Source organism: Choloepus didactylus, chromosome 2 (genome assembly GCF_015220235.1).
Source record: "Choloepus didactylus isolate mChoDid1 chromosome 2, mChoDid1.pri, whole genome shotgun sequence".
Taxonomy (NCBI): Eukaryota; Metazoa; Chordata; class Mammalia; order Pilosa; family Megalonychidae; genus Choloepus; species Choloepus didactylus.
This window is the reverse complement of record NC_051308.1, coordinates 37,467,529-37,495,297: the sequence shown is the minus strand read 5'-3', so window position 1 is coordinate 37,495,297 and position 27,769 is coordinate 37,467,529. Positions and strand designations below refer to the sequence as shown.

Genomic DNA, 27,769 nt, shown 5'->3' with positions numbered 1-27,769 from the left:
CTCCCTGCCAGGCTCAGTCCCGGGGGAGGAGGGGCTGTCAGCTCCGGGAAGGAGAAGGGAGAACTGCAGTGGCTGCTCTTATCGGAAACTCATTCTACTGATTCAAACTCCAACCATAGATAGACTGAGACCAGACACCAGAGACTCTGAGAGCAGCCAGCCCAGCAGAGAGGAGACAGGCATAGAAAAAAAACAACTCGAAAAACTCCAAAATAAAAGCAGAGGATTTTTGGAGTTCTGGTGAACACAGAAAGGGGAAGGGCGGAGCTCAGGCCTTGAGGCGCATATGCAAATCCCGAAGCAAAGCTGATCTCTCTGCCCTGTGGACCTTTCCTTAATGGCCCTGGTTGCTTTGTCTATTAGCATTTCAATAACCCATTAGATCTCTGAGGAGGGCAGTTTTTTTTTTTTTTTTTTTTTTTTTTAAATCCTTTTTTCTTTTTCTAAAACAATTACTCTAAGAAGCCCAATACAGAAAGCTTCAAAGAATTGCTATTTGGGCACGTCAAGTCAAGAGCAGAACTAAGAGAGCTCTGAGACAAAAGGCAATAATCCAGTGGCTGAGAAAATTCACTAAACAACACAACTTCCCAAGAAAAGGGGGGTGTCCGCTCACAGCCACCATCCTGGTGGACAGGAAACACTCCTGCCCATCGCCAGCCCCATAGCCCAGAGCTGCCCCAGACAACCCAGTGTGACGGAGGTGCTTCAAATAACAGGCACACACCACAAAACTGGGCGTGGACATTAGCCTTCCCTGCAACCTCAGCTGAATGTCCCAGAGCTGGGAAGGTGGAGCAGTGTGAATTAACAAAGCCCCATTCAGCCATCATTTGAGCAGACTGGGAGCCTCCCTACACAGCCCAGCAGCCCAGAACTGCCCTGGGGGGACGGCACTCACCTGTGACATAGCACAGTCATCCCTCAACAGAGGAACCGGGGTGCACAGCCTGGAAGAGGGGCCCACTTGCAAGTCTCAGGAGCCATACGCCAATACCAAAGACTTGTGGGTCAGTGGCAGAGACAAACTGTGGCAGGACTGAACTGAAGGATTAGACTATTGCAGCAGCTTTAAAACTCTAGGATCATCAGGGAGATTTGATTGTTAGGGCCACCCCCCCTCCCCGACTGCCCAGAAACACGCCCCACATACAGGGCAGGCAACACCAACTACACACGCAAGCTTGGTACACCAATTGGGCCCCACAAGACTCACTCCCCCACTCACCACAAAGGCTAAGCAGGGGAGAACTGGCTTGTGGAGAACAGGTGGCTCGTGGACGCCACCTGCTGGTTAGTTAGAGAAAGTGTACTCCACGAAGCTGTAAATCTGATAAATTAGAGATAAGGACTTCAATAGGTCTACAAACCCTAAAAGAACCCTATCAAGTTCAGCAAATGCCACGAGGCCAAAAACAACAGAAAATTATAAAGCATATGAAAAAACCAGACGATATGGATAACCCAAGCCCAAGCACCCAAATCAAAAGACCAGAAGAGTCACAGCACCTAGAGCAGCTACTCAAAGAACTAAAGATGAACAATGAGACCATAGTACGGGATATGAAGGAAATCAAGAAGACCCTAGAAGAGCATAAAGAAGACATTGCAAGACTAAATAAAAAAAAATGGATGATCTTATGGAAATTAAAGAAACTGTTGACCAAATTAAAAAGATTCTGGACACTCATAGTACAAGACTAGAGGAAGTTGAACAACGAATCAGTGACCTGGAAGATGACAGAATGGAAAATGAAAGCATAAAAGAAAGAATGGGGAAAAAAATTGAAAAACTCGAAATGGACCTCAGGGATATGATAGATAATATGAAACGTCCGAATATAAGACTCATTGGTGTCCCAGAAGGGGAAGAAAAGGGTAAAGGTCTAGGAAGAGTATTCAAAGAAATTGTTGGGGAAAACTTCCCAAATCTTCTAAACAACATAAATACACAAATCATAAATGCTCAGCGAACTCCAAATAGAATAAATCCAAAAAAACCCACTCCGAGACATATACTGATCACACTGTCAAACATAGAAGAGAAGGAGCAGGTTCTGAAAGCAGCAAGAGAAAAGCAATTCACCACATACAAAGGAAACAGCATAAGACTAAGTAGTGACTACTCAGCAGCCACCATGGAGGAGAGAAGGCAGTGGCACGATATATTTAAAATTCTGAGTGAGAGGAATTTCCAGCCAAGAATACTTTATCCAGCAAAGCTCTCCTTCAAATTTGAGGGAGAGCTTAAATTTTTCACAGACAAACAAATGCTGAGAGAATTTGCTAACAAGAGACCTGCCCTACTGGAGATACTAAAGGGAGCCCTACAGACAGAGAAACAAAGACAGGACAGAGAGACTTGGAGAAAGGTTCAGTACTAAAGAGATTCGGTATGAGTACAATAAAGGATATTAATAGAGAGAGGGAAAAATATGGCAAACATAATCCAAAGGATAAGATGGCCGATTCAAGAAATGCCTTCACGGTTATAACGTTGAATGTAAATGGATTAAACTCCCCAATTAAAAGATATAGATTCGCAGAATGGATCAAAAAAAATGAACCATCAATATGTTGCATACAAGAGACTCATCTTAGACACAGGGACACAAAGAAACTGAAAGTGAAAGGATGGAAAAAAATATTTCATGCAAGCTACAGCCAAAAGAAAGCAGGTGTAGCAATATTAATCTCAGATAAAATAGACTTCAAATGCAGGGATCTTTTGAGAGACAAAGAAGGCCACTACATACTAATAAAAGGGGCAATTCAGCAAGAAGAAATAACAATCGTAAATGTCTATGCACCCAATCAAGGTGCCACAAAATACATGAGAGAAACACTGGCAAAACTAAAGGAAGCAATTGATGTTTCCACAATAATTGTGGGAGACTTCAACACATCACTCTCTCCTATAGATAGATCAACCAGACAGAAGACCAATAAGGAAATTGAAAACCTAAACAATCTGATAAATGAATTAGAGTTAACAGACATCTACAGGACATTACATCCCAAATCACCAGGATACACATACTTTTCTAGTGCTCACGGAACTTTCTCCAGAATAGATCATATGCTGGGACATAAAACAAGCCTCAATAAATTTAAAAAGATTGAAATTATTCAAAGCACATTCTCTGAACACAGTGGAATACAATTAGAAGTCAATAACCATCAGAGACTTAGAAAATTCACAAATACCTGGAGGTTAAACAACACACTCCTAAACAATCAGTGGGTTAAAGAAGAAATAGCAAGAGAAATTGCTAAATATATAGAGACGAATGAAAATGAGAACACAACATACCAAAACCTATGGGATGCAGCAAAAGCAGTGCTAAGGGGGAAATTTATAGCACTAAACGCATATATTAAAAAGGAAGAAAGAGCCAAAATCAAAGAACTAATGGATCAACTGAAAAAGCTAGAAAATGAACAGCAAACCAATCCTAAACCAAGTACAAGAAAAGAAATAACAAGGATTAAAGCAGAAATAAATGACATAGAGAACAAAAAAACAATAGAGAGGATAAATATCACCAAAAGTTGGTTCTTTGAGAAGATCAACAAGATTGACAAGCCCTAGCTAGACTGACAAAATCAAAAAGAGAGAAGACCCATATAAACAAAATAATGAATGAAAAAGGTGACATAACTGCAGATCCTGAAGAAATTAAAAAAATTATAAGAGGATATTATGAACAACTGTATGGCAACAAACTGGATAATGTAGAAGAAATGGACAATTTCCTGGAAACATATGAACAACCTAGACTGACCAGAGAAGAAATAGAAGACCTCAACCAACCCATCACAAGCAAAGAGATCCAATCAGTCATCAAAAATCTTCCCACAAATAAATGCCCAGGGCCAGATGGCTTCACAGGGGAATTCTACCAAACTTTCCAGAAAGAACTGACACCAATCTTACTCAAACTCTTTCAAAACATTGAAGAAAATGGAACACTACCTAACTCATTTTATGAAGCTAACATCAATCTAATACCAAAACCAGGCAAAGATGCTACAAAAAAGGAAAACTACCGGCCAATCTCCCTAATGAATATAGATGCAAAAATCCTCAACAAAATACTTGCAAATCGAATCCAAAGACACATTAAAAAAATCATACACCATGACCAAGTGGGGTTCATTCCAGGCATGCAAGGATGGTTCAACATAAGAAAAACAATCAATGTATTACAACACATTAAAAACTCGAAAGGGAAAAATCAATTGATCATCTCAATAGATGCTGAAAAAGCATTTGACAAAATCCAACATCCCTTTTTGATAAAAACACTTCAAAAGGTAGGAATTGAAGGAAACTTCCTCAACATGATAAAGAGCATATATGAAAAACCCACAGCCAGCATAGTACTCAATGGTGAGAGACTGAAAGCCTTCCCTCTAAGATCAGGAACAAGACAAGGATGCCCGCTGTCACCACTGTTATTCAACATTGTGCTGGAAGTGCTAGCCAGGGCAATCCGGCAAGACAAAGAAATAAAAGGCACCCAAATTGGAAAAGAAGAAGTAAAACTGTCATTGTTTGCAGATGATATGATCTTATATCTAGAAAACCCTGAGAAATCAACGATACACCTACTAGAGCTAATAAACAAATTTAGCAAAGTAGCGGGATACAAGATTAATGCACATAAGTCAGTAATGTTTCTATATGCTAGAAATGAACAAACTGAAGAGACACTCAAGAAAAAGATACCATTTTCAATAGCAACTAAAAAAATCAAGTACCTAGGAATAAACTTAACCAAAGATGTAAAAGACCTATACAAAGAAAACTACATAACTCTACTAAAAGAAATAGAAGGGGACCTTAAAAGATGGAAAAATATTCCATGTTCATGGATAGGAAGGCTAAATGTCATTAAGATGTCAATTCTACCCAAACTCATCTACAGATTCAATGCAATCCCAATCAAAATTCCAACAACCTACTTTGCAGACTTGGAAAAGCTAGTTATCAAATTTATTTGGAAAGGGAAGATGCCTCAAATTGCTAAAGACACTCTAAAAAAGAAAAACGAAGTGGGAGGACTTACACTCCCTGACTTTGAAGCTTATTATAAAGCCACAGTTGCCAAAACAGCATGGTACTGGCACAAAGATAGACATATAGATCAATGGAATCGAATTGAGAATTCAGAGATAGACCCTCAGATCTATGGCCGACTGATCTTTGATAAGGCCCCCAAAGTCACCGAACTGAGCCATAATGTTCTTTTCAACAAATGGGGCTGGGAGAGTTGGATATCCATATCCAAAAGAATGAAAGAGGACCCCTACCTCACCCCCTACACAAAAATTAACTCAAAATGGACCAAAGATCTCAATATAAAAGAAAGTACCATAGAACTCCTAGAAGATAATGTAGGAAAACATCTTCAAGACCTTGTATTAGGAGGCCACTTCCTAGACTTTACACCCAAAGCACAAGCAACAAAAGAGAAAATAGATAAATGGGAACTCCTCAAGCTTAGAAGTTTCTGCACCTCAAAGGAATTTCTCAAAAAGGTAAAGAGGCAGCCAACTCAATGGGAAAAAATTTTTGGAAACCATGTATCTGACAAAAGACTGATATCTTGCATATACAAAGAAATCCTACAACTCAATGACAATAGTACAGACAGCCCAATTATAAAATGGGCAAAAGATATGAAAAGACAGTTCTCTGAAGAGGAAATACAAATGGCCAAGAAACACATGAAAAAATGTTCAGCTTCACTAGCTATTAGAGAGATGCAAATTAAGACCACAATGAGATACCATCTAACACCGGTTAGAATGGCTGCCATTAAACAAACAGGAAACTACAAATGCTGGAGGGGATGTGGAGAAACTGGGACTCTTATTCATTGTTGGTGGGACTGTATAATGGTTCAGCCACTCTGGAAGTCAGTCTGGCGGTTCCTTAGAAAACTAGATATAGAGCTACCATTCGATCCAGCGATTGCACTTCTCAGTATATACCCGGAAGATCGGAAAGCAGTGACACGAACAGATATCTGCACGCCAATGTTCATAGCAGCATTATTCACAATTGCCAAGAGATGGAAACAACCCAAATGTCCTTCAACAGATGAGTGGTTAAATAAAATGTGGTATATACACACGATGGAATACTACGCGGCAGTAAGAAGGAACGATCTGGTGAAACATATGACAACATGGATGAACCTTGAAGACATAATGCTGAGCGAAATAAGCCAGGCACAAAAAGAGAAATATTATATGCTACCACTAATGTGAACTTTGAAAAATGTAAAACAAATGGTTTATAATGTAGAATGTAGGGGAACTAGCAGTAGAGAGCAATTAAGGAAGGGGGAACAATAATCCAAGAAGAACAGATAAGCTATTTAACGTTCTGGGGATGCCCAGAAATGACTATGGTCTGTTAATTTCTGATGGATGTAGTAGGAACAAGTTCACTGAAATGTTGCTATATTATGTAACTTTCTTGGGGTAAAGTAGGAACATGTTGGAAGTTAAGCAGTTATCTTAGGTTAGTTGTCTTTTTCTTACTCCCTTGTTATGGTCTCTTTGAAATGTTCTTTTATTGTACGTTTGTTTTCTTTTTAACTTTTTTTTTCATACAGTTGATTTAAAAAAGAAGGGAAAGTTAAAAAAAAAAAAAAAGAAAGAAAGAAAGAAAAAAGACAAACAAGGAAAAAAAAAAAAAAAGATGTAGTGCCCCCTTGAGGAGCCTGTGGAGAATGCAGGGGTATTCGCCTACCCCACCTCCATGGTTGCTAACATGACCACAGACATAGAGGACTGGTGGTTTGATGGGTTGAGCCCTCTACCGTAGGTTTTACCCTTGGGAAGACGGTTGCTGCAAAGGAGAGGCTAGGCCTCCCTGTATTTGTGTCTAAGAGTCTCCTCCTGAATGCCTCTTTGTTGCTCAGATGTGGCCCTCTCTCTCTGGCTAAGCCAACTTGAAAGGTGAAATCACTGCCCTCCCCCCTACGTGGGATCAGACACCCAGGGAAGTGAATCTCCCTGGCAACGTGGAATATGACTCCCGGGGAGGAATGTAGACCCGGCATCGTGGGATGGAGAACATCTTCTTGACCAAAAGGGGGATGTGAAAGGAAATGAAATAAGCTTCAGTGGCAGAGAGATTCCAAAACGAGCCGAGAGATCACTCTGGTGGGCACTCTTACGCACACTTTAGACAACCTTTTTTAGGTTCTAAAGAATTGGGGTAGCTGGTGGTAGATACCTGAAACTATTAAACTACAACCCAGAACCCATGAATCTCGAAGACAGTTGTATAAAAATGTAGCTTATGAGGGGTGACAATGGGATTGGGAAAGCCATAAGGACCAAACTCCACTTTGTCTAGTTTATGGATGGATGTGTAGAAAAGTAGGGGAAGGAAACAAACAGACAAAGGTACCCAGTGTTCTTTTTTACTTCAATTGCTCTTTTTCACTCTAATTATTATTCTTGTTATTTTTGTGTGGGTGCTAATGAAGGTGTCAGGGATTGATTTAGGTGATGAATGTACAACTATGTAATGGTACTGTAAACAATCGAAAGTACAATTTGTTTTGTATGACTGCGTGGTATGTGAATATATCTCAATAAAATGAAGATTTAAAAAAAAAAATGCACGAAGAAGGCTTGAAGGTATTGGAAAACAGTATGATGGTGTATTTGAACAAATGAGGACTCAAATTAAGGACAGGACTTAAAAATTAGATCTGGCTCCATCACTAATGGTACAATGAACAAATCCTAGTGTCCTGTATCCGTGACCACAAAATAGGGACAATAACCCTTCCTTCTGGGTAAAGAAAAATGAAAGAAGAACTAGGAACACAATGAAGGTAATTTGAGGTAAAGATGTTACGTATATTTATGATGTTAGTACTGTTGCCTGATTTAGTTTCCAAGCTACTAAAACAAATGCCATAAATTGGGTTTACTTAACAACAGGAATTTATTGGCTCATGGTTTCAGAGGCTAGAAGGCTTGCTTCCTCCCTAGAGTCAGCATATCTCATGGCTGATTGGCAAACTTCGGGGTTCCTTGGCTTTTCCCTCATATGGCAATGCACACGGCAGTATCTTTTTCATTCTCTTCTGGTTCTGTTGACTTCTAGCTTCTGTCTTTCTCTTCTGAGGCCTTCTCTATAAAACCTCCAGTAATAGGATTAAGACCCATCCTGATTCAGTTGGGCCACATCTTAACTGAAGTAGCCCCACCAAAAGTTCCTATTTACAATGGGTTCACACCCACAGATATGGATTAAGAACATGTTTTTCTGGGGTACATAACTCCAAGCCACCACACATTTTTAAATAATTTTTTATTAGGCTTGTAGGCTTACAGAAAAATCATGCAGAAAATACGGAGTTCCCATATACCCCGTCTCCCCATTATTAACATTTTACATTAGTGTGGTACCTTTGTTAGAATTGATGAGAGGATATTATTATTGTACTATTAACTATAGTCTATACATAGTTTACATCAGGGTGTATTTTTTCCATAAACCACCCTATTACTAACACTTTGCATTAGTGTGGTACACTTGTTACTGTACCATCGTCTACAATAAGGTTCACTGTGTTGTACTGTATATTCTTCTTTTAATTTTTATTCTAGTAACATATATATGACCAAACATTTCTACTTTTAACCACATTCACATATATAATTCAGTGCTGTTCATTACATTCACAGTGTTATGCTACCATTATTACCATCATTTCCAAAACTTTAAATCAACCTAAATAGAAATTCTGTACAATTTAAGCATTAAATCCCTTTCCCATCCCCAAATCAGTTTGTGATCTGTGAAAGAAGGGGAACACACTCCGTCCTCAGTGTCCATGCAAAGAGAAAGTTTTATTCTACTCATTTCTACAGGTCTTTATAGCATACAAGGTAGTCTCCTACGTGACTGCTCTCAGGTACATTTTTTCTAAAGCCATGAGGTGTATTTACATATCTTTAGTCTTAAGGGACAATTTCTTTGGGGGCTAGACAGGAAACAGCAGGAGCAGGGGGCAGAGGCAGGAGCACCGAAGGAGCCCAGCAGGAGCTCAGAGATTATTCCCTCATCTAAATTGCCATCCGCTTTCAGACGTGCAAGGCTTTTGGCCTTTCCCTAGCTCCAGTGTCCGCCTTCAGACATCTGTAGCTTTGGGGAGGCCCTGCTCTATAGTTTGTTAAGCCAGGGGGCCTTCCGTGTCTCCACAGCGATCATACAACATTTGTGTCTGGCTTATTTCTCTGAACTTGATGTCTTCAAGGTTCATTCATGTTTCACATGTATCAGGAATTCATTCCTTTTTATTGCTGAATAATATTCCATCATATGTATATACCACATTTCGCTTATCCATTTATCAGCTGATGGGCACTCGGGTTGCTTCTGTCTTTTGGCAATTGTGAATAATGCTACTATGAACATCAGTGTGCAAATATGTGTTCGAGTTCCTACTTTCAATTCTTTCGGGTGTATATCTAGAAGTGGGACTGCCAGTAATTCTGTGGTATATTCTTGCGATGATTCTATACTTAGCTTTCTGAGGAACCACCAAACTGTCTTCTATGGCAGCTGCACCATTTTGCATTCCCAACAGCAATGAATGAGTGTTCCTATTTCTCCACATCCTCTCCAACACTTGTAATTTTCTGGTTTTTTTTTTAATAGAAGCCATTCTAATGGGTATGAAATAATATCTTATTGTGGTTTTGATTTGCATTTCCCTAACAGCTAATGATGTTTACAGCTTTTCATGTGCTTTTTAGCCATTTGTATATCTTCTTTGGAAAAAATGTGTACTCAAGTCTTTTGCCCATTTTTTAATTGGGTTATTTGTCTTTTTATTATTGAGTTATAGGATTTCTTTATACAATCTGGATATTAAATCCTTTTTGGATATGCACCACACATGTTTTTTAAGTGGATTCCACTTTAAAAAAAGAAATGAAAATAACTTAATATCTTAATGTATACATTTCAAATCATCAGATCCTCCTATCAACTTTGAGAGACATCATGACATAGAAGAAAAGAGCATTATATGGAGAGTAATTTCACCAATGAGAAATCTGAGGCCCAGAGTGGTCAAATGATTACCCAAGACCTCACAGCTTTTAAATGGATGGTTCCAAACTCCAACCTATGGATTCTGCATATTTATCAATGAGACTTCCCAGTTTATTGTCACTCCTAGAATATTCTTCCAGATTACAATACCAGGTGCCTCTTCTTTACCAAACTCTACATCAAGTTTAAAGTCTCCCTGAAGCCCTCCAAGATCTACTTGTTCTAGCCAGGTCCAGTACCTCCAGCCTCAACACTGAATATATGTAACTCTGTGAAAGTATTGCATACATGAAACCTATTCAAAAAGAACAGGATCCAGAGGAATTACTAGCACAACAGGCATAGTTTAGTGATTTTGCTGGTAGCTCAGTATCCTGATAGGAATGTGTATTTTGAATTAGCTATGACTACTTTAATGTAGTCTTCAAGAAAAATGGCCGCTTTTCCAGACCATAATGGTCAGGTAAAAGAGTTTTCCATGAAAAAGAGTTTCAAATAAAATTATTTTACTACAGAACTTGATCACTACTTACTAAGGCTTATGTAATTCTTCAGAATGTGATATGCCTATTAAAAAGAATGGGTTAGAAAAGTATCATTTAATAAAAATATAATGCATGTAATTTTAAGTCTTCCAGTAGCCACATTAAAAAGAAAATAAAAAGAAATGTAAAATTATTTAACCCAATATATCCAAAATATTGATGTTTCAACATATGTAGTCAACATAGTTACTAATGAGATCTTTTACATTCTTTTTTTCATATTAAGTCCTAGAAACCTGCATTAGCCACATTTCAAGATTTCAAGTGCTTAATATCCACATAGGGACAGAGCAGGGTAAGAGACATCTACTCATTCGGAAGGATGCACATGGTGCATTTCTTGAGGGAAAAAAAGCAAGGTAGAGGGTAGGTAATACACAGTAAGAACCCATGTTAAGGAGCAGGGAGGGAGCCTACATTTGCGCAGGTTTGTGTATTAGTCGGTGTGCCAGTTTGAATGTATTATGTCCCCCAAACGCCATTATCTTTGATGTAATCTTGTATGGGCAGATGTTATCAGGGTTGATCAGATTGTAATTCTTTGAGTGTTTCTTTGGAATGCATCCCACCCAGCTGTGGGTGATGACTCTGACTGGATAATTTCCATGGAGGTGTTGCTCCACCCATCCAGGGTGGGTTTAAGTTGATCAGTGGAGCCATACAAATGAGCTGACGTAACAGAAGGAACTAAGTGCAGCTGTGAGTGATGTTTTGAAGAGGAGCAAGCTTGTTAGAGAGGAACATCCTGGGAGAAAGCCATTTTGAAACCAGAATTTTGGAGCAGACGCCAGCCATGTGCCTTCCCAGCTAACAGAGGTTTCCCAGACGCCATTGGCCATCCTCCAGTGAAGGTACCCGATTACTGATGTGTTACCTTGGACACTTTACGGCCTTAAGACTGTAACTGTGTAGCCAAATAAACCCCCTTTCTATAAAAGCCAATCCATCTCTCTGGTGTTTTGCATTCCGCAGCATTAGCAAACTAGAACAGTCGGCCAGGCTGCTATGACAAATACTAAACCATGGGTTGCCTTAAACAATGGAAATTTATTTGCTCATGGTTTTGAGGCTGGAAGAAGCCTAAAATTGAGGCATCAGGAAGGCAATGCTTTCTCCCCAAGGTCTGTAACCTTCTGGTGCTGGCTACCAGTGATCGTAGGGGTTCCAGGGCTCACGTGCCTGCCTCGCTCACATGGCGATGCCCTCTCCCTTCTCTTGCAGCTTCCATTGACTTCTGGCTTCCAGCTCCTCCCTTTGGCCTTCTCTGACTCTTCTCTGTCTATGTCTGAACTGCTTCTGCTCATAAAGGGTTCCAATAATCCAGATTAAGACCCAGCCTCATTCAGCAGGGTCACACCTCAATTTAAAATAACATCTTCAGGAGATTTTAGCTTCTAATGGGTCCACATCCACAGGAATATGGATTAGGAATATGTCTAAATTCAGGTACATAATTCAATCTAGCACAGCTTGTATGAGCATATGTTGAGGTATGTGCATACTAGACTATTAACACTGAGGGTGGGATTTGAGGGTAGCGGAAACGATATTACTAACTTTTTTACATACATCTATGTATTATTTCCCATATTAAAATGATCCTTATTAATTTTGTAATTTTTCTTTATTTTAATGAATAAATTGGTAAACGTATTTTTTTAATTTAAGAAAATGAGAAGGTTAGTTAATATAGCAATCCAGATAGAGCTCAAGCTTTCAGAAAGAAAGGAAACTAAGAAATTTTGTATTTTACTCAACACTCATAATGTGAAGAAGAAAACTGTTTGGAAATTGTATAGAAACTAACAATAAGTTGTCATTTGAATTTTAGAATCAAGGAATATTAGATGATCAGAAGTTACCTCCTCCCTCACTCATGAAAGGAAACACTGTCACCTCACCTTTATGCCAGGTCCTTAGTGGCTTACAGGACATTTCCAATGATAAAAGGTCACTCCTTTCCAGGAATATCACTCCATCCCAATTGCCTTCATTCTTGACCCTAGTTTCGCTCCACATTTTTAAATAAAATAAATAGAAGAATGTGAAGGATCAATCAATGACAGGTCAGAAGTAATAAGACACAGCACTAGTCAGACCAGCGTCACAGGCGACTCTGAGCCATGGGGAGCAGACACTAAGGTACTGATGCAGCCCCCCTTAAGGCAGATGAGAATAGATCCCAGGCCCAAAGCCTCCCAGGGTGGAGGACAGCCATGAACAGGCTGGAGGAGAGTTCAAAGTCTCGAGAGAGACCCTCAAGACCACCCTCACCACTTCCTCTTGACAATTCGGCTGCCTATTCCAATAATTCACCAAGTCATGGTGATTTTGCACAATGCAAAGTGATATGGAGAACTATGTCAACAATCCTGAAAATGATAACTAAAATATACCCCCGAACACACCAATGATCACCTGGATAATTCAGGGAAAGAATTCAAAAGACTGGTTCTCCATTCCACTCAGGTTGGGAGGGCAGACCCTAAAAGGCAAGATGGCACAAGACAGTCCGTTTCCCACTCTTCCAGAATCCTGGTCCAAAGTCCTTTCCTCAAGGATTATTCTCCATACCCTGCTATATCCAATATAAGACACTTCCAATTACAATCAGTTCATCCAATGAGTGTATCAAATGGTGAGTTAGTGTCTTTCATTCTGGCTGACTCTCATACTGACATATGAAAAGAAACTCCCACCATGAAGAACTCAAGACTCACATTCAAGGTTCTTAAAGGAATAAATCAGCAGACACTGATGATTTATAAAAAACAAAGTCACTGTATGGAATTAACTTCTAAGAAAAAGAAGCAAGGAAATCAAGGAAGACAGAGGACTAAGAGGAACAAAGAGTGATAGATGGAAATGAAAGACAAGCAACAGGCTTGCAGTTGGCTATTTGCAGTTAGTCGTGGGTCTCTGCAGTTATAAGCCTGTAAGAGAAGAGTTCAAGAAAGCATTTGTACAAAGAAAAACACACTAAAGATGTGTTGTTTAGGACATGCTACTAAGGGAAGGAGCATTATCATTGTCACTTAGGGTCCCCCAATCCATCTCTTCCAGTGTTTCCCTCTCGTACTATAATCTAGGTGCTTTAAATCTTCCATGATGTCAAAACTAGATGATAATGTGATTTGTTGCAAACAGTCCTTGATTCCCTTAATATCCCATTATGAATCCATCATAAATTAACCTGTCCAAGGCCTTGAATCTGTCTATAAGTTCAGTCTACAGAGAATAGAAGTTCTATAAAAATACCATACAAAGGCTTTCTCAGGCTTTAACGGCTGCCTCTAAAATCTGTAACTCTGAAATTTGATATCAAGTCCATGTTTTGCACTATCCAAGTCTTTTGTAATTTTGTGAACTTCTAGTGACCTCCCTTAACCTCTATATTCAGGATGGTCAGAAAGCCAGCCAGGCTGGACTGTTCTTGTTTCTGTCTGAAAGGTTTTCATGGTGGATGATTTTCTATTAGAAAATGACTTTGAGGGCCTCAGACTTACTTAAAGTCCCCACTTCGTGTCAAGGTATGAGGTCCATGTGGAACTTCCAAGAAGAGAAAAAAATGTGAGTAGAACAGAAGAGTGGTAATGAATCTCTAGAAACATGGTACCCGTTCAACCAATTGCTCACTAGACTAGACACTGACCACCTGTCCCTAACTCTTTATCTTCTTACCTTGTACTCAACCTCTGGTTTAAGGTGAGTTTTCACTACCCCCAGAAGTCCTTCATGAACCCCCTCATCCAGGTTGTGTGCTCTCATGGACCCCCATTGTACTCTCTTAGGCCTTTTAATCACACTGACCACATTATATAATTGCCTTTTATTTATCGGTATCATGGTCCCGAAACCAGACCTTAACTCCATTGGCAGTCTTGTTGTCAGATGTACACCCAGTATCTAGCACAGCACCCAGACAATGCAATAAACATATGAAGAACACATGGGTGAGCCACTTTATCATAAATAATAAATCATATTAACTAACCATAAATTTTAAAACATCCTTACTGGTTTTAGAAGCCAAATGTGACTGTGCAGCATTGCAGCAAGCCTCTTTAACACCATACACTTATCTTTAGGCAGGGCTTAGCACTTCAATACACCCCAGAAATAAACTTCATAATACACAAATAAAATGAATACTTTATTGAAGTATTCCATGGTAGGCAAGGAAAACGGTTTACATTCTCATAGCACAAGCAAAATGTCCTTTAAAATCCCTTGTAAAATTTTCTATTCTTCCCCATGAAATCCTACCAGCAGAGCCTCCTCACCCCTCACCTCTCCCCTCTCACTCCTCTTCCCTCCATCTTCTGCAGCCTCTGCAGCCCTCCAAACCCAGCCTCCTCCCTCTCCAGCTCCCATTTCTCAGGTAGAACAGGGTCACTCTAACTTGCATCTGCCCCCTCTTCACCCAGCCCCACAAACAAATGTTTCAGCTTGGGATCTGCCCTCCTTGGAAAAAAGACTTATATGTGGAAAAAAATAAGTAAATTTTCCCTGAAACATTCTTTTTAGATTGCAAGTCTGTGGAGGGTAGGAACTATGTCCACTAACTGGCCAGAACAATCAACATCCAATCTGCTTTCTAGGCATTAACTCGCAAAAGATTGACTTGAAAGATATTTCCTTTTCTTTTGATGGTTCTGTGACAATCACCTCTTCTACTCAGAGTGAGACGAGGCAGGGGTTTGAGCAGAAACTGTTATTAAATATGTTTCAAGCACCTTGAAATACCTCCCACCATCAGGCACATAAAATACTATAAATGTTAACTGCATCGGTCAGGGTTTAACCAGAGAAGCAGAACCAGGAGGAAGCATATCTATTGAGATCTATTACAAGGAACTGCTTGCACAATTGTGGGGGCAGCTAAGCAAGTCTGAAATCTCTAGGGTATGCAGACAGTAAGGAAAGATTGCTGGCAGGCTAGAACCTACCAGGACAGGCTGAAGCTGTCATCTGCAGATGGAATTTCTTCTCACCTGGGGAAGCCTCAGCCCTGCTTTTAAGGCTTTCCACCTGATTCAGTCAGGCCCACCCAGATTATCCACACTAATCTCCATACACCTAATCTCCGTAGACCTAACTATCGCTGCAAAATACCTTCACAGAAACACCTGGGTTAGTGTTTGACACTAACTGGGCCCTATAGCCTGGTCAAGTGGATGCATCTAAGAAGTCATCACACTAATAAAAGCAACAACAACAATAATTATAAGCATTTATGGAGCACTCCATGCTAAACACTTCAAATATGTTATCTCCTTTACTCATCACAACCATCCAATATGATATTGTTATCCCCATTTTAAAGACACTTTTCCAGCAGCAGCTTGTGCCTCAATCTATCTTACAGTCAAGACTGCACTCTAGACTAGTATAGAGAGGAACATGACCTTCAGAGAGGAAATCTCCTAACCCAACAGCCAGAAGGGGCAGGATTTCCACCATCAGCCCAAGGGACACAGCTCCTACTCACTAGAGGAAGTGCACCTCAAGGGACTTCAGAGGCTAAAGATTCAGGTGGGATTTAGTGCAGGCCAGGATTCCTCAGCCTCTGCACAGTTGACAGTTTGGATTGGAGGATTCTTTGCTGAAGGGCTGTCCTGTGCACTGTGGGACGTTTAACAGCATCTCTGGCCTCTACCCCACTAGGTGCCAGAAGTGCCCCTAACCCTCCCCCCACCAGCAGTGACAATCAAATGTCTCCAGACACTGCCACATGTCCCCGGAGGGGTGGGAAGGGCAAAATGTCCCATGGTTGAGAACCAGTGATGGAGACCAAAATTTCACACAGATGATGCCTCTAAAGGAAAGCGTGGGGGCTACAACATGGCCAATTAGAATAGAGGGCAGGTTCTCTACCCAGGGGAGCAGCCATCTGTGTGGAGGGCAATGCTCTCTTTCTCGCGTTCAGGCACACGCTGCTCCCTCAGGCACCCATCACCCTTGCCTGGATAATTCCTGTTTACCCTTCAGCTTCCCTGAGCTCCTCGTGCCTAGGACAGGTGCCCTCCCACAAGTCCCCCATTAAGGCATTCATCACAGGCTTTCCTCGCCCGTCTCTGCCTCTAGACATCAGTTCCATTCGGGCACCAGCTGGGTCTTACTCTCCACCATCTCCTGCACCTGTCACAGTGCCTAAGACTCATGGTCAATTAATACTCTTTTAGATAGTAAAAAATTCTAAATTGGATTGATTGTCTGCCATGTGCCAGGCACTGTGTTAAGGAAAAATGAAAAAGTGAACTGAATGAATGAATGAATGAATGCTGAATGAAGCATAAAATAAGCCATACATTATCCATCATGGTCAGAGTTATACTAATTATCTCAATATTGAGAGTATTCCTAGATACACAGTGTGAGGACTGAGAGTTTTCAAAGAATTGATACCACATGAAATGCATTTTACATTAAAACTTTAGGGAGCCTTATTTGTCCATTAGTGGCAATGCTAGGGGGGGCATTCAAGATATTTCAGTCTTTAGGAGCTATTACTAGGAACATCAGGTATCAGAGTTCATCGAAAGGGGGAAGAGTCACTCAATGCTCAGTTCTTTTGATAGGGTGTCAGATAAATGGCCTCTTCTGCTGCAGAGACATGGCTTTAACATAAACTTAGTCACTACTGGGTCTCTGAATGATGGTGAGAGGGCCACCAAAATTTCCCTCCCCCAAGAGATATCTGCTACGGGCCCAAAGAAACATTTCTGTTTGGTACCTAGTCTGGATTTTGCACAAAAGACTAAAATGTTAAATTATTTGAACCAGATCCATCAAAACTAATGAGCCCTATGCATTTTATGGTCTTTCTTTCCATCACATACTCTTACCAGAGACCCTATGAGCTGCCAGGGGGCTCAGCCGCCTAACTTGGACACAACTGCCTCCCAGCCCTTCTGCAAGCAGCCCTGAATTTCTGTGCAGATGGCCGTGCTGAGAACCAATTCATCAGATGGCTTCAAAGAACTTAATACAATTAAGGATATGCAATCTGGAAAAGCCCCAAGCCCCAACAAATTACCCAGTGCGGGCTGTTAGGCCTTCCAAAGGGAATTGGCTCAGCCTGTTCCCCCAGTGGTCAGAAGAGTGACCTAGAAGGAAAGGGATGGACATGTTCCTGTTAGGTGCTCAGTGGCCATTTTGAAATTACAGAAGGAGAGCAGATGGAGAAGTAACCTCAATGAATATTCATAAAAAAAATCAATTATCCACCTTATGTGCCACCTGCCCTACCAACTCAACTTAGCCCACAGCCGTGAGAGGTGGGGGGCATATATACCCAAATCATAGGCTTCACCTCAAAGGTGTTCTCACAGAACCTAAGGGTCCAACGCCAGACTTGACATTTTGGCACACTTGACCAGGAAAGAGGGAAATGTTTTGGGTAGTGACCTTTCAAACAGGAACCATAGAAAGACAGCATAGTGTCGTGGAAGGAGCAAAACCTCCACAGGCGGGCTGGCCTGGGCCCAAATCCCAGTGCTGACCCTTCTGACTCCTGCCCCTTAGCTCTGACTAAACTGGGCAGTTACCCAGCAGCCTCTGAGCCTCACTGTCCTCCACTGCACCACAGGGATTACATGAGATGGCAAACAGGAAGCACCCAGGCATGGTGGGAATGAGCAAATACTAGCTCCTTCTGCCCCCAAGGATACTGAGCAACAGGGGAGAGAGTGGATTCATGAGCATCAAAACCACTTCTTTTGATAGGGTGCCAGATAAACAGCCTTTTCTGCTGCAGAGACATGGCTTTAACATAAACCTAGTCACTACTGGATCCCTGAATGATGGTGAGAGGGCTACCAAAATTTCCCTCCCCCAAGAGATATCTGCTACAGGCCCAATCTCATTTTACAAAATGGGATTAATGGAACTGGAGGGTCAAGGTCAAGGGCAGGGACCCCCATTCACTCAGGGTCCCTTTTTGAGGGCAGGGACTGTTGCCTCCCCTTCACCCTCCCCCCTAATAATTAAAGGTCGTGTATGTAACACATTTAATACTGCTTTTCCCTTCCCCTAATTCATCCCTCCGCTCCCAGTGGTGGACAAAACAACCAGTTAAGTCTCTGCCAGCTCCCAAGCTATAATTCCCTGGCCTATACCAGATCCCCTATTCCCAACCATCTCCTGAAGCCATCCCCAAAGTTGGGTTCTGGCTTCCTATGATGGAAAATCTAGCTTTCAAAATAATTCCCTTAGTATGGAAGTGGGGGGTGGGATGGCAGTCCACAAAGGGGGGGCCTATGAAGAAATTTCTAATGTGCTTATGATTTGCATCTAGACTGTCTCCTGTTCGTTTGTCTTTTGTTTATTTTCCCAGATTGTTTATCTGAGTGTGTGTTTAAAAAAAGCAAAAGGTGGAATGAGGAAGAAAAATAATTAGCGTGATTGATCACTCCACCAGATAAACAGCCTGGCCTTTTGATTCAATCCTGCAGAGAGAGAATTAGGTTATTCTAATCAAGGGCTGAGGAACAGCTTTCCTTTGCCAGACCCTAATAGGGAGCAAGTCATTGGGAGCCACCTGGGGCCCCTCCTGCCTTCCTGACAGCCAGGTGGCCCCTGCCATGGCTCCTCCTCCAAAGGGAGACAGATCACAAACAACCCCGGGCCCTCTGCAACCTGGAATTCTGCTTTTATACCAAGGTTTAATTCTCATTCTCCTCACAGGGAGCGGGACAAAAGTTTGACCTGATTTTGCACACGCCTTCCCCCATCCGACACCTGTCTATGACAGCCCCACACCCCATGATGGCTGCGGCTGCTCAGCACATGGGCTCATCTAGCCCTCCAAACAGAGATCGGCAGCTTGGAAGAGAAAGGGCGGAAAACAAGCGAGCCTCTCACCCATCCTCATGGCCTCTCCTAACCGGAGGAGAGAAGCAAACACTCACCAGCCCATCACTAGGAACCTTAGAACCTATTCCAAGTGAAACGGGAGAAACCCAGTCCCAGCTTATAAAATCTGCTGAAATGCAATGCTTGTGTTCACAAGCAGTTTCTGCTTTTGAAGGCACAGCTTATCTGCTGCTATAACCTTCCTTGATAAGATTGTAGCGGTCTGTGTTTGGAATGCAGAACCATGAGAACTAAGAGTTGAATGTATTATAAAAGAAGCGGAACCTAGCAAAGCTATAGGTGATTTAAAAGCTGCATCCAAATGGAAAAACAATAATACTGAGGGCTTTTACAAAATCAGCATATCGTATTACCAACTAAGAGACCATGAACCACCCCTCAGTAAAGTTTGTGGATGTCTTACACTTGACCAGGATCAAGTTCTGCACACTATAAACAAGTGGAGAAACTTAATAAGTTGATTGAGTCAGCTGATGAGCTCATCAGAAATGGCAGATACACAGACACAACCAGCAAATAGAAATCTGCAATGAAAACCACCTAAGTATTTCTGAATATACAGTTCATTCAAAAGAAAGTTTCTGCCACTGTTCTTCAAGGAAGAGAAACCTGCTGAAACCATTAGAGTATGTTCTGAAGTTTTACAGATGAAACCTGACAACCTGAATGTTCTGGAGGATTAAGTAGAGGCTTATTTGATAGTATGGTGAAGCTGCTCAGGATTATAAAACTGCTCCAGAGCACAATGAAAAGGACCAACAGATTCAGGAAGATCTAGAGAAAGCACAAACTATTGAAACAGCCTCAGAAAAGAGAGTAATACAAAATGTTGGGAGCAAAAAGGAATGCCAAGAGGCAAAGAATCATCAAAGCAGACCAAAAATCAGCCCTGCCTGCTGCGAGGTGACTCTGAGTCGTCATGCGTGTCTGTCCGGCGCGGTGAGGCAATGAAGGTCCAGCCGCCTCCGATGCCACAGGATGTAGCCTATCTACCATCCCAGGGAGATCTCTACCCGCTGGGCTGAGAGACCCCAATCTTTCCCCAAGCTGAAGCTGCAGGATATTCAGGTGCCAGCCAGATATCTTCCCTCAAAAGATCTGAGGTGGCAGCAGGCAATGGGGCTCCTATCAGTAACCGGGAAACTGACTCGGTGAACTGGCTGAACTTGGATCCCTGCTGGTAGAGAAGGGCAAACGACTGATCGCCAACCAACCAAGCTGAAGAAGAGCAAACATGCCCAGTGCCTCAGGAAGAAGGAGGGGCTGTGGGTACTGACTCTTCCCCTGCAAGCCCACCATGGAGAAGACAGAGGAGTCTGGGAGGGAATTGGAGGGTCATCCTATATGAGGTGCTCCCGACTGGCTGAAGAACAATGACTCCCTGCTACATGGCTACAGACCACTCACGCCCTCCCTCTGGGCTTGCTTCAAGAGCATCTTCCATATCCGTACAGAAAATGGCAACATCTGGACCCATCTGCTTGGTTTTGTGCTGTTTCTCTTTTTGGGAATCTTGACCATACTCATACTAAATATATATGTCATGGTCCCTCTACAGGAGAAGGTCGTTTTGGGGGATATTCTTTGGGGCACAGTGCTCTGCCTCAGTTTCTCCTGGCTCATTCACACCATCTATTGTCATTCAGAGAAACTGTCTCAGACTTTGTCAAAACCGGACTATTTGGGGATCGTGCTACTGATTATGGGGAGCTTTGTCCCCTGCCTCTATTACTCCTTCTACTGCTCCCCACAGCCATGGCTCATCTCCCTCTCCATCGTCTGTGTCCTGGGGATTTCTGCCGTCCTTGTGGCACAGTGGCATTGGACACTCCTAAGCGCCGGCAGAGAGCAGAGTGTTTCTGGGACTTGGCTTGAGCAGTGTTGTGCCCGTCATGCACTTCATTATCTCCAGGGGCTTTGTCAAGGCCACCTCAGGGGGCCACATGGGCTAGTTCTTCCTCACGGCTGTGACAAACATCACCAGAGCTGGCCTGTATGCTGCTCAAATTCCTGAGCACTTCTTTCCTGGAAAGTTTGACATATGGTTCCAGTCTCATCAGATTTTCCATGTCCTGGTGGTGGCAGCCACCTTTGTACACTTCTATGGGGTCTCCAATCTTCACGAGTTCCCTTATGGCCTAGAAGGGGCTGTACTGATGACTCCCTTCTCTGAGCCTTCCCACCAGAGGGGTGGCGGGGCAACTTCCAAGTGCTCTTAAACATAACCTCTTTGCTGAAGTGAGAGGAAGAGTCTGAGTTGTTGGTTTCTAGAAGAAAATTCTTAGAAAATTCTGTACCATCGAAGCTTCAGCTCACTTGCATACTCTCTGGGCAATAAACTTTGCATTTCCATTTTCCTAGCTGGGGAGGAAGGGGGTGGGCCAACTTGGCCATCCCCCTCCTCAGCAAGGCAACTGTGGTTCCCTCAAAGAGATTTCACCCCCTCCTCAAACCATTTTGGCAAACAATAATGGACTGGGACTCTTCAGAAATTCTGTTTCTGAAAGAAAATGTCCCTCCCTTACCCCATCCTTACGTTGTAACCTGGCTTATAGCAGGCCATCCATTTTTTTTTTTTTTTTTTTTTAGCTTTGCTATTTCACTTTGTACAACACTATAATCAATTCAGTTCAAGGCATGAGGTTTGTCAAAATCCTTTAACCTACTTTCCTTTATATCTCTTCAGCAACTATAAAATTCCATAGGGCCTCATGACTTCCAATAATGTAATAGGAAAACAACAGTGCCTGTTAGCAGAGTGTATCATTTAATGTTCCCACAATGTTATTGAATAACCCCAAGTAATTGATAAGGAAACTGAGGCTCTGAGAAGTGAAGTCACTTGCCCAAGGTCTCATAGCCTGGGTGGTTGGTTGCATCTGCAATTTAAATTTAGGTATATTTTCTCCAGGGCCTGTCCTACAGAGTTGATGATTGATATAGTACAATTTTAAAAAATCGAAATATTCTTTATAAGTTTGTTGGCTTACAAATAAAGAAACTTAAGTCCATCCATTTTTGTAGAACACTCTTTAAAAACAATTATAACCTTGTCTCATCTTTCTAATGCCTGGATCTGCGTACATAGCAGCAAGAGCAAAGCCATCAACTTTTACATAGCCTGGCTAATCATGGAAGGATGTCCAGGCTTCAGATAACTTGAGTTTTTTTTTTTTTTTCTTGGCAGAGTAATGTAAAATTAAAATGGGAAAGGATACTTAATATTTAATATTTAATGCAAAGCTTTAAAAAGAAGCCTGCTATCATTGCTATGTATCTTGATGCAAAGACTGTGATGATAAAACAAGAAAGTACAGAAAAAAACAGCACTGCAATGGCATCCAGATAATTTCCATAATGAAGAAGAAAAAAAAAAGCTGAGAAAAAGTACACTGACATAGCAGCTGCTAAAAAAAGTCCTCTCTAATCCAGAAGTGAGGGAAAAGTTTGATGATGGAGAAGATCCCCTGGATGCAGACAGCCAGCAGGGAGGGTTGCCATCCTTTCCACTGAAGCTGGAACTCAGGGCAAAGGTTTAGTCACTTCAGCTCAGGCCAACCATTTAGATTTAAATTTCATGACAATTAAACCAACTATTTTTCTGCTCTTCTTCCTGAATTTTTTTTTCAAGATTTAAAACAAACAAAACTTGAGAAAAAAATCTTCAGTTTGTTTGATGATGGGAACAAACTGCAGATTTTTCACTCAAACCTGGAGTTACGCAGGAGTGCCAGGAAGGGTGAGGGTCACCTGGAAGATGAGGGGGCAGGGAAGGAGGAGAAAAAGGGAAAGTTGGTTCAAAAACCCTACACTAAATAATTTAACTTATACAGTCAGTTTATCCAAACACCGTAAGTACCTGGAACTTTGAATAGGGAGTGAGATCTGGTAGTTATGTACAGGTTAAGGTGAAATCCTGATACATCCCAAAGTAATTTGGGCAGAGAATAAAAATGTATTTGCAGGGCCCCCCTGAGGAACTGGGGGAAAATGTGGAAACGTTGGACTTCCCCACCTGGGTTATTAATGATATTCTCACAAACATTGTGAACTACCAATTTAGTAGGCCAGCCCCTCGATCTGGGGGCTTTCCCTTAGGAGGCTTGTTACTGCAAAGGAGAGGCTGAGCCTACTTATTATTGTGCCTAAGAGATTCACCCCCAGAGAACTTTTTTGCTGCTCAGATGTGGCCTCTCTCTCTCTAAGCTCACTAGGCAGGTAAACTCACTGCCCTCCCCACTAAGTGTAAATCCCCCTGGCAACAAGGGGCATAACTCCCAAGGATAAGCCCGGACTCAGCATCACGGGATTGAGAAAATCGTGACCAAAACGGGGAAGAGAAGTGAAACCAAATGAAGTTTCTGTGGCTGAGAGATTTCAAATGGAGTCAAGCGGTCACTCTGGAGGGTATTCTTATGCACTATATAGATATCCCTTTTCAGTTTTTAGTGTGTTGGACGGGCTAGAGGGAAATACCTGAAGCTGTCAAACTGCAACCCAGCAGGCTTGATTCTTGAAGATGATCGTATAACTATATAGCTTACATGGTATGACTGTGTGATTGTGAAAATGAAACAAAATAAAGTTTCAGTGGCTGAGAGATTTCAAATGGAGTTGAAAGGTCACTCTGGAGGGCATTCGTATGCACTATGTAGATAACACCTCTGAGGCGTTAATGTATTAGCTAGAAGTAAATACCTGAAACTATCAAACTCCAACCCAGTAGTCTGGACTCCTGAAGACGATTGTATAATAATGTAGATTACAAGGGGTGACAGTGTGATTGTGAAGGCCTTGTGGATCACACTCCCTTTATCCAGTGCCTGGACAGATGAGTAGAAAAATGGGGACAAAAATTAAGTGAAAAATCGGGTGGGAAGTGGGAGTGGAATGTTTTAGGTGTTCTTTTTTACTTTTTTTTGGAGTATGGAAAATGTTCAAAATTTGAGTGTGGTGATGAATACACAACCATATGATAGTACTGTAAACAATTGATTGTACACTGTGGATGATTGTAGGGTATGTGAATACATCTCAATAAAACTGAATTTAAAAAAAAAAACAAACCTGCTGTGTCTCCCTCTGTGCCACTCTTTGCTCCTGAGATGATGGCAGCACAGTTGCTAAAGTCGGTGCTGTTTGTACGTCTGGGTAACACTTGTTGACCACCCATTGCAGAAGCAGTTTTCAGAAAACTTGTAAGTGATCAAAACATTTCAGATAATTGGAGGATAGTCAGTGCCACAACATCCAATTATGAGATAGGAAACCCTCCTGATCATCGAGGGCAAAATGCATGGAGAAGCATGATATTCCTGTGAATCACGTGGCCTGGCAGGTTACAAAGAAGACTTGGCCACATTTGATAACATACTATGTATGGATGAAAGCAATCTGAGAGATTTGAATAGAAAAGGTAGTGAAGTTAAAAACTGCAAAGCGAAAATTGAGCTACTTGGGAGCTATGAGCCACAAAACAACTTATTATTGAAGATCCCTATTATGGGAATGACTCTGACTTTGAGGCTGTTGACCAGCAGTGTGTGAGGTGCTGCAAAGCATTTTTGGAGAAGTCACAGTAAAGCTGCATCCACTCATTGCCAAAGGCCAATGATTCACATCTTTACAGTGATGGTCTAGGTTTTTCAGTCAACTAGTGTGTTAAAAGTGTAATGTTTCGTAGCTCAAGGCCACCACTTTTGTTTCAATTTGCTTATTTTTTATCTTAAAAAAAATTGTAGATGAAATCAATGTTGTGTTTGGCAGAAGAATTAATAAAAATCTTTGATTCAGACAAAAAAAAAAAAACAACAACAACAACATGCTGTTTCTGGTCAAAGCCTCCAGCCAGGTCTTCCACAAGTTCCCAGCTATCCTCCTCCACCGTAGAATGACTTCTTCTAGGGACTTCGAAAAAAGAGCCCTTAGAAGGAAAACTACCTCCTCTCCCTGCACTTGTCTCTCTGAAAGCCCTCTCTTCATCTGCCCGCTCCTTGACCCACATTGCCTGGTCTCCGGGCCTGCCCTGGCTTGTAGGTTTTCCCTCTCCCTCCCTCTCCCTGCAGGACCCTAAAACATGGTACCCAGGTCCTGTCCTTTCTCCCACCCTTTGCACACCAGGCCCATAGACCAATTTGCTCCTCTCATCTGGTCTCTCAGTCTGTTGCACTACCCAGTCCCATGCATCGAAAACACCCACCTGTCCCATTTGGCTCAAAATTCCCTTCTGCAGGGGCCTTGATAAAACGGCCTCTATTCAAAACACAAGAAGGAATCCATTAGCAGCAGAGCTGGTATTTGTCATCATCATCCCCTGGTTCCCTTCCACATTTTCCTACTGCTATTATTTCATAGAAACCCTGATGAAAGTCATTAGGCTGATTAAGACAAATAGAAAAAAGCAAACAAAGTCCTCATGTACGCTACCCCAGAGCTGCACGGGCCTTGTACAGCAGGCAGAATATCTTAGGTGACCCGCAGGATCAGACCCAGTATTTATCAGCAGGGGCTGGCCCCAGCAGGCGTGTCACTGAAGACTGGAGGATTATTTAAGGGGGAGATGTATATGCCCCCTGTGAGTACTATGGAGGTCAGCAAGTCACCTTGTCCAGCTTTAAATCTATGAGGTGTAACATCTTGGCAGACATGGAGATCTCTCTTATTTTCTTTTTGATAGCAACTCTGGACATATTGCAGCCTGGGTCACTGTATATTTTCAGGCCCTGACAGCTCCGCAAAATGCCTTTCCCCACACACAACAGTGGTATTCTCCATTGCAGCCTGCAACCTGATGCCGGGACAGAGCTTGCATTCAGGCTCCGGCAGAAAGGCTGCTCAACCACACCGGAGAAAGGCACTCACTGGTCTGCCCCGTGGATTCAGGAAGGAAGGAGCCTGACATCACCTCCAGGGAGCCTGATCAGGACAGCGAGCAATACTGTTCAGCTTCAGGCACCAGCTCCCAGCTTTGTGAAAGGCTGGCTAGAGACCCCATCATCCCCTCCCCAACTGTCATCCCGGGAAGATTAAGAACAGATTAAGGATAAAATTTGAAATCCTGTATCCCACACTCACAGAAAAGTCCATGATGCTTTCCCTAAGATAACTTGGTTCTCCTTCGAGTGACTCAGGCTAACAGCTGCCACACTGAAGGCATTTGAGATGCCCTTCCCTACCCCATGTATCCTTCAACTCTGCTCTTCCTTTCTCCCTTTCCACTGCCCCGTCTCAGCCTGCATTAAGGAGCTTGTGTTTTCCATCCAGTGAGTTTCTCCCCAGTCCTCACTAGCACCGGAAACCTCACATTTGCCTTTGCACACTCTGTTCCCTCTGTCCAGATTGCCCTCCCCTCCCTTCCTGCCCCTTTGTGTGATGCAAATCCCCACCTCCCAGCTCAGCTGTGGGACCTTCTCACTCCCACTCTCAGGCCTTGCTGACCACTCCCTGCCTCCCCCCTTGTAAGTCCCTCTCATAAACTGTTCACTACATTGTCTTGCAAATACATGGCTTACATGTGTCCTCCCAAGCAACTAACTCCTTGAGGGCAGTATCTTATTTTGTTCATCTTTATTCTGTTCATCTCTGTGACCCAGCCAACACAACAAGAATTTTAGAAAAATTGAATACATTGGCCAGGCCACTGTTTCTCTATTAAGTTCTCCAACTTTCTTCCCACTCCTGCACCAGTTAGCCTGCGCTGTTTTCCCACTCAGTTCTTAGAGCAGGGAGGGAAGTCATGAGGACGCTCATCACCTCTAACTGTTTTTGTTCAAGTCTCTTTCTTAAAATAATCTTCTGGGGCAGGCCACACAAAGGACACCTTGTTAAGTTGTGCAGTGAAGACTAGTTTGATGGTAAAAGCCCTTTGTAACTCTGGGAGGTTGAACAACACACTAGGAGCGAGTCAAAAGAGTGAAGTCTCCCACACTGTGGAAGAGGGCCTCAGAGCTGACACCCCGGCAGCAATGTCCTCATCCTCTAGCTGCCAACAGGAGGACCCCACGCCTGCTGACGGCTCTGGGAGCCTGAGTAGACCCCCTCCCAAGGGCTCCTAGGCAGAGGCCCCTCTGAAGTGGGGCCCCTGGGGATGGGGTGGCCGAAGTCACAGACCAGTGCCGCCACAAGAAGCAGGATGATTTATCAGACACTTTTCACCTACCGGCTTCTCCTGGCAAACTCTCCTGTAACAGGATAGTGGGGCGTGTTCCATAACCCAGGAGAGCTCCAGCAGATGGGACACAGGGGAAGA

The 27,769-nt window shown here is 42.3% G+C and overlaps 1 pseudogene; it reads left to right on the top strand.

Moving 5' to 3' along the window:
• Positions 1-21,694, top strand: part of LOC119511431 — a 55,145-nt pseudogene extending 33,451 nt beyond the window's left edge.
• The last annotated feature ends 6,075 nt before the right edge of the window (positions 21,695-27,769 follow it).